General features: G+C 55.0%; 2 non-coding genes across 2 annotated transcripts; both read left to right on the forward strand.

Annotated features, from left to right (window-relative positions):
- Window positions 1–4,192: 4,192 nt before the first annotated feature.
- LOC138362340 (small subunit ribosomal RNA) lies at window positions 4,193–6,064 on the forward strand. The gene has a single exon (XR_011227588.1). It is a non-coding gene; the product is annotated as a small subunit ribosomal RNA (ribosomal RNA).
- Window positions 6,065–6,712: 648 nt separating this feature from the next.
- Window positions 6,713–6,874, forward strand: LOC138362337 (5.8S ribosomal RNA). The gene has a single exon (XR_011227586.1). It is a non-coding gene; the product is annotated as a 5.8S ribosomal RNA (ribosomal RNA).
- Window positions 6,875–7,500: the final 626 nt, after the last annotated feature.

The raw sequence follows: 7,500 nt of genomic DNA on the forward strand, positions 1-7,500 counted from the left end.
GGAGAGTGCTGTGAGGCGGCTGGGGACAGTGAGGAAATTCAGAGACGACCTCACTGTGGCTCGGTGAAACCGTCGAGTAGATCTTTCAGGTGGCTGAGGGCAGGAAGGAAAAGCAGAGGCGAGGACTTGGGGGGGTAGGGGGTGGGGTTGGGCTCTGGATGGGTGAGGAGAGGGGGGGTGTTAAGGTGGGTCGCCGAAAACGGAGATTCGAACTCAAAAGGCGGGCTAGGATCCGTCCATGGTGTGGCACCAAGAGAGAATGGCGAGACGACCCACTGTGGCTCGGTGTGGCGTCGAGAGAGTCCTGTTAGGCGGCTTAGGGCAGGGAGGAAACCGGAGATGGGGGGGAGGGAGGTGCAAACCTGGACTGTTAGGCGAGCGGCTTACTCCCGCCGTTTACCCGCTGGACCTCGTCCAGTCTCCGGCAATGCTCCGGCACAGAGAATGCCTGGCCTGGCGTGACGGCCTGCTCCTGCCCGGTGTGTGGCGGTCGCGCCAGCAGTGTTTCTCGTGTAGCATGCGAGCGTTGCCGGTGTCGTCGGGAGCCGGGATATGTTCTCGAACAAAGTTACCTGAGCGAGTGTGCCTTTCTCCCTGTCGTCAGCTCGGGTCTGGTCGAATTGGGCCGGTGGCGCCGAAGAAGTTACCACCGGAGACCAGGGTCCAGTGGCTAGAGCCGGGCCCAACGGCTATTGCCGAGTACCTTCCTCCGATGCAGGAAGAAGGTGTGTTCAGTCCCGCGGAAATCGTACGGCGGGTGCCGAATTTACCAGTGGCCAGCCGGGTCCAGGAGCTAGAGCCGGATTTGTCGGCTACTGCCGGGTAACCTACTTTGGATGCGGGTGCTGGGGTGGTCGGCCCCGCGGAAATCGGACGGCAGGCGCCGAAGATACCAGCGGCGAGCCGGGTCCCGGAGCTAGAGCCGAGCCCATCGGCTATTGTTGAGTAGCCGTCTTTGCCGGCAGAGCTGGCGTTTTCAGTCTCGTCGAAATCAGACGGCGGGCGCCGAAGTTAACAGCGGCTAGCCGGGCCCCAGAGCTAGAGCCGGACCCAGGGACTAAAGCCCAGCGGTGTGCTTCCGGTTGGGCGTTTGCGTTTTCAGTCTCGCGGAAATCGGACGGAGGGCGCCGAAGTTACGTTTTGCCAGCCGGGTCCAGTAGCTAGAGCCGGGCCCGGGGACTAGAGTCCCGCGTCGGCCTCCGACCCAAGTGCTTCTGTTTTCAATCTCGTCCAAATCGGACGAGGGGTACGGAAACGGCACAACTTAACCCGGGTCCAGGGGCTAGAGCCGGGCCCGGCGACTAGAGTCCCGCGTCGGCCTTCGGCCCAAGTGCTTCCGTTTTCAATCTCGTCCAAATCGGATGGAGGGTACCGAAACGGCGAAACGTAACCCTGACTCCCTTGCAAGTGCCTGGTCCGGTAACCCTATTGTCCTTCAAGGCTCTCAGACCTGAAAGGAATTGGGAGGCAAGTTCGGCATTCTGGCCGAAATCGAGCGCCGGAGTGTACCTTTTTCCAGAACTGGGACATGGTACATCAGGGGTTTTCGTGCTTAGACCACAGCACAGCGAGAGCTGGGCGACCATTTGAGCTCAATTTGCACGAAGTGACGACATCACCTTGACCCATTCGATATATATAGGGGAGACCTGGTGTCTGTGGCACCTTTCTCGTGGGTAACCTGCTGTCTTAGGGGACCATGCGAGGGAGACTACTGACAACTACCTGCGTCTTGGCGACATTCTAAGTCTCGTTGTTGCCAGAGGGAAGGAGCAAATGTTTTCCATTGTTTTGGTGCGTTGGCTACTTTCCCTTCCCCCATTCCACGGTGCTGGTTCTCGGTTCCGGTGCGGTAGCGAACTGTTTGCCGCAGACGTTTACCGGAGTAAATGGGGAACCAGCCTTTTACCTGTCGCGGGGTACATATGCCGAGGTATTTGGAGTCCGGTGTGTGAGTGACCGACCATTGCGTTCTGTTAGACATACGTAACATTAGGCGAAGGCGGCCCTCCTTGCACATGTCGTGTGGTTCCAGAGCCAGGCATCTCGGGTCCGGTGTGCGCGTGCGACCGATCTTGTTCATGTGTTAGACATACGTAACAGTGGGCGAAGACGGTCGGCGAAACTCGCGCATGTCGTGTGGTCCGAGATGGCCTTCCATGCACATTAGATATAGCTATATAAAGGGGGGAGACTCGGTGGCTGGCTGACAACTACCGGCGTCTTGGCGACATTGTGTCTCGTTGTCGCCAGAGAGAAGGAGCAAATGTATTCCATTGTTTTGGTACGTGGGCTCCTTTCTCTTCCCCCACTGTTAGGGCGCTGGTTCTCGGTTCCGGTGCGGTAGCGAACTGTTTGCCGCAGACGTATACCGGAGTAATTGGGGAACCAGACGGTGTTTTGCCTGTCGCGGGATTGGATCACAGGTTCTGGGTTCCGGTGCGGTTGCGAACTGCTTCTCGTTCACCGGCGCCAATGGGGAACCTGCCTGTCTGTCGCGGGGCAAATGCCACATAGGCTGAGGTATTTGGAGTCCGGTGTGTGAGTGACCGACCATTGCGTTCTGTTAGACATACGTAACATTAGGCGAAGGCGGCCCTCCTTGCACATGTCGTGTGGTTCCAGAGCCAGGCATCTCGGGTCCGGTGTGCGCGTGCGACCGATCTTGTTCATGTGTTAGACATACGTAACAGTGGGCGAAGACGGTCGGCGAAACTCGCGCATGTCGTGTGGTCCGAGATGGCCTTCCATGGACGTTAGATATAGCTATATAAAGGGGGAGACTCGGTGGCTGGCTGAACCTACTACCGGCGTCTTGGCGACATTGTGTCTCGTTGTCGCCAGAGAGAAGGAGCAAATGTATTCCATTGTTTTGGTGCGTGGGCTCCTTTCTCTTCCCCCACTGTTAGGGTGCTGGTTCTCGGTTCCGGTGCGGTAGCGAACTGTTTGCCGCAGACGTATACCGGAGTAATTGGGGAACCAGACGGTGTTTTGCCTGTCGCGGGATTGGATCACAGGTTCTGGGTTCCGGTGCGGTTGCGAACTGCTTCTCGTTCACCGGCGCCAATGGGGAACCTGCCTGTCTGTCGCGGGGCAAATGCCACATAGGCTGAGGTATTTGGAGTCCGGTGTGTGAGCGACCGACCATTGCGTCTTGTTAGACATACGTAACTTGCAGGCGAAGGCGGCCCTCCTCGCACATGTCGTGTGGTTCCAGAGCCCAGGCACCTCGGGGTCCGGTGTGCGCGTGCGACCGATCTTGTTCATGTGTTAGACATACGTAACAGTGGGCGAAGACGGTCGGCGAAACTCGCGCATGTCGTGTGGCTCGAGAATTGCCTTCAATTCCTCCCTGGAGTGAGTAGTTTGTTTCGGCAGCAGCTCTCTCTCCACACAACCCCCCATCATCCTCCTTCCCGCAAGAGCATGATCCCGATGCTCGATGCAAACTGAGAACTGTCACTGCACACGCTGCGGCATCTCGGGTCCGGTGCGCGAGGCGAACTTGCATTCTGCTAGACATACGTAGCATTAGGCGAGAGCGCCCGTAATCGCGCACGTCGTGAGGCTCGAGAGGCCTTCAAAGCAGCGCCTCTGTATTGTGTCACGACGATTCCTTCCGATCTCCGTGCGATCACTTCTCCAGCCTACGACTGCACATCGAGTCAGCTATCGATCGGTCTGTGTGCATGGGAACAGAGCACCAACCTTCTTCCATGTCATGGGAAGGCTGAACAAAAACACTGTGGCGTCGCCTCTCTCCACCAACGAGGAGGCGACAAACCACACGGCACCTCGGATGCATTTCCGACGGTTCCTTTCATATAAAAGGGGTGACGCCGAGGAAAATAAGACTCGCGTCCCTACCAAAACGAAAAAGACCACCACCACCACCTACTCACTTACTACTGCTCCTCCTCCTGTTTTTCCAGCTTGCCGTGTTGAATGACGACAATGACGAGCAGGAGTAATCTCGGCGGGGTAGTTATGATCGTTCGTCCACGCGGAGTAACTGCTCTCCTCCGCCTCTGTTCGTCTAACGTATCGACATAACGCCATACTGTCGGGCTGCTAGAGAGTCCATAGTGAGATTTAACTTGCAAAGCAGGATTAAAACGCAAAACCGAGGGGAGCGAGGGGTGTGTGTGTGTGTGTGTGTCTTGTGTACTATATATCAGTAGTACTGTTGAGCTACCTGGTTGATCCTGCCAGTAGTCATATGCTTGTCTCAAAGATTAAGCCATGCATGTGTAAGTACAAGCCGAGTTAAGGCGAAACCGCGAATGGCTCATTAAATCAGCTATGTTTCATTGGATCTGTAAACCCACTTACTTGGATAACTGTGGTAATTCTAGAGCTAATACATGCATCACGTCTCTGACCGCAAGGGAAGAGCGCTTTTATTAGTTCAAAACTGGTCGGGCCTCGGTCCGTTAACCCACCCGTGGTGAATCTGAATAACTTTTTGCTGAGCGCACGGTCTCCGCACCGGCGCCGCATCCTTCAAGTGTCTGCCTTATCAGCTTTCGATTGTAGGTTATGCGCCTACAATGGCTATAACGGGTAACGGGGAATCAGGGTTCGATTCCGGAGAGGGAGCCTGAGAAACGGCTACCACATCTAAGGAAGGCAGCAGGCACGCAAATTACCCACTCCCGGCACGGGGAGGTAGTGACGAAAAATAACGATGCGAGACTCATCCGAGGCCTCGCAATCGGAATGAGTACACTTTAAATCCTTTAACGAGGATCTATTGGAGGGCAAGTCTGGTGCCAGCAGCCGCGGTAATTCCAGCTCCAATAGCGTATATTAAAGTTGTTGCGGTTAAAAAGCTCGTAGTTGGATCTCAGTTCCGGACTGACGGTACACCGCCTGGTGCTTACTGTCACGCTCCGAACAGCTAACTAGCCCCGCCGGCTCGCACGGGGTGCTCTTCATCGAGTGTCCCGAGTGGCCGGCACGTTTACTTTGAAAAAATTAGAGTGCTCAGAGCAGGCTACTTTAATGGCCTGAATGTCTATGCATGGAATAATGGAATAGGACCTCGGTTCTATTTTGTTGGTTTTCGGAACCTGAGGTAATGACTAATAGGAACAGGCGGGGGCATTCGTACTGCGACGCTAGAGGTGAAATTCTTGGACCGTCGCAAGACGAACTACTGCGAAAGCATTTGCCAAGGATGTTTTCATTAATCAAGAACGAAAGTTAGAGGTTCGAAGGCGATCAGATACCGCCCTAGTTCTAACCATAAACGATGCCAACTAGCGATCCGCCGGCGTTATTCCCATGACCCGGCGGGCAGCTTCCGGGAAACCAAAGTCTTTGGGTTCCGGGGGAAGTATGGTTGCAAAGCTGAAACTTAAAGGAATTGACGGAAGGGCACCACCAGGAGTGGAGCCTGCGGCTTAATTTGACTCAACACGGGGAACCTCACCAGGCCCAGACACCGGAAGGATTGACAGATTGAGAGCTCTTTCTCGATTCGGTGGGTGGTGGTGCATGGCCGTTCTTAGTTGGTGGAGCGATTTGTCTGGTTAATTCCGATAACGAACGAGACTCTGGCCTATTAACTAGTCGACGGATCTCCAGCAATTGGTGTCCAGTTCGCAACTTCTTCTTAGAGGGATTAGCGGCAATTCTAGCCGCACGAGATTGAGCAATAACAGGTCTGTGATGCCCTTAGATGTTCTGGGCCGCACGCGCGCTACACTGAAGAGATCAACGTGTTCTCCCCCTCCGAGAGGAGCGGGTAACCCGTTCAATCCCCTTCATGATAGGGATTGGGGCTTGCAATTGTTTCCCATGAACGAGGAATTCCCAGTAAGTGCAAGTCATCAGCTTGCGCTGATTACGTCCCTGCCCTTTGTACACACCGCCCGTCGCTACTACCGATTGAATGATTTAGTGAGGCCTTCGGACTGGCGCTCTTGGATGTTCTACCCCTCGCGTCTCGGCGCAAGGGGTTCTCGCCTCGAGCTGACGGAAAGATGTCCAAACTTGATCATTTAGAGGAAGTAAAAGTCGTAACAAGGTTTCCGTAGGTGAACCTGCGGAAGGATCATTACAGTTTGTGACGCGAGAGCTGCAACCATCGGCTCGTCGTCGTCGTTCGAGTATTCTTCAATGCGAAGAAGGCAAGGGTAGCCTTGGGAGCCGCACCCAATTGCCGTGGGAAAGGAGAAAGCGGATAAACGGCGGGGAGATCAACACCCACTGTGAGACAATAACAGGTCTGTGATGTCGGACTGACATGACATGTCAGTCAGTCCGACCGGCGCAGGTCACAGTCCTAGCGCCGTATACTGCTTTAGAGTCAGTCTGTTGGGGCTCGCGACACCCGTCACCGACATCTTTCTTCCTTGTCCCCGGTCGCTCAGTGGCTTCCGGCACCCACACCATAGAGAGAAAGCAGCAGGCGAAGACGCTACTGCTCCTCTCGTTGACAGGGCCGGCGCCTGCTACTCTGGCGGCGTCTAGTGCTGGGTTTTCCTTGACACGCTTCCCAGTGGGCCCCTCCCTCCCCGCCTTCACTCTACTGTAAACGTAAATGTACGTGTGCGGCAGAGGAGGAAAAAGGGGAGAGAGAAAAAAAGCATTTTATGTGTCTTCTAACCAAAGTCGGGCTCTTACCAGCCCTATCAAACCCCCCATACATTACGTCCTCCTATGATGGAGTGATAGACGGCCGACAGGCCTTAATAAAAACATATACAACTCTTAACGGTGGATCACTTGGCTCGTGGGTCGATGAAGACCGCAGCTAACTGCGTGTCGGTATGTGAATCGCAAGAATACCAGATACATCGACAAGTCGAACGCACATTGCGGCGGCAGTCCTGATATGTGTACTGTCGCCACTCCTGCGCGAGGGTCGGAATAACATCCATCGGGCGAGTAGCTGTTGCGGCCTCCATATTCTGCTCTTTGGCAGGCTCAACGATGCGCTTTGGCCTGCTCTGGGGAACGACGCCCGCCACTGCCCCCCGAATGAGAAGGCAGGAGGCAAACCGGGAGTCCCCCTAATATTTGACAAACGAGCCCCTAGCACACCTCATCATGCTGTGAAAGAAAGACGCTTTTCGTCCTATTTCTGCAACAGAGGCCTGCCGCCCTTTGAGTGAGAAAACACTCGACGTCTGCTGCGGATCCGATTGTCCCACAGACGTGCAGCAAGCAAAGCCGCCAGTTTCCACCCCTCCGTGGACTGGACTGGCACAACACAAGGGTATGGCTAGAGGACCGGGTCGGAAGCGACATGCCATGCGTCGCCGTCCAGAGGTAGTAGTGTGCCAGGGAAATTGAACGCTTGAGGAACCTCCCGCCTATCACACACACTCTCTACGGACCGACTCAACCGGATTTCATTTACTTTGGCCTAGCAGAATTCGAGAGAGAGAAGAAATGGTGCCAATAACGCTCATGAACGAGTAAATTACACCAGTACACAGGTGCATGTATGAGAGAGAGGCGTGTGCGCACAGAAGTAGTGCTATACTACTA

Source organism: Procambarus clarkii, unplaced genomic scaffold (assembly GCF_040958095.1).
Source record: "Procambarus clarkii isolate CNS0578487 unplaced genomic scaffold, FALCON_Pclarkii_2.0 HiC_scaffold_1634, whole genome shotgun sequence".
NCBI classification, from domain to species: Eukaryota; Metazoa; Arthropoda; class Malacostraca; order Decapoda; family Cambaridae; genus Procambarus; species Procambarus clarkii.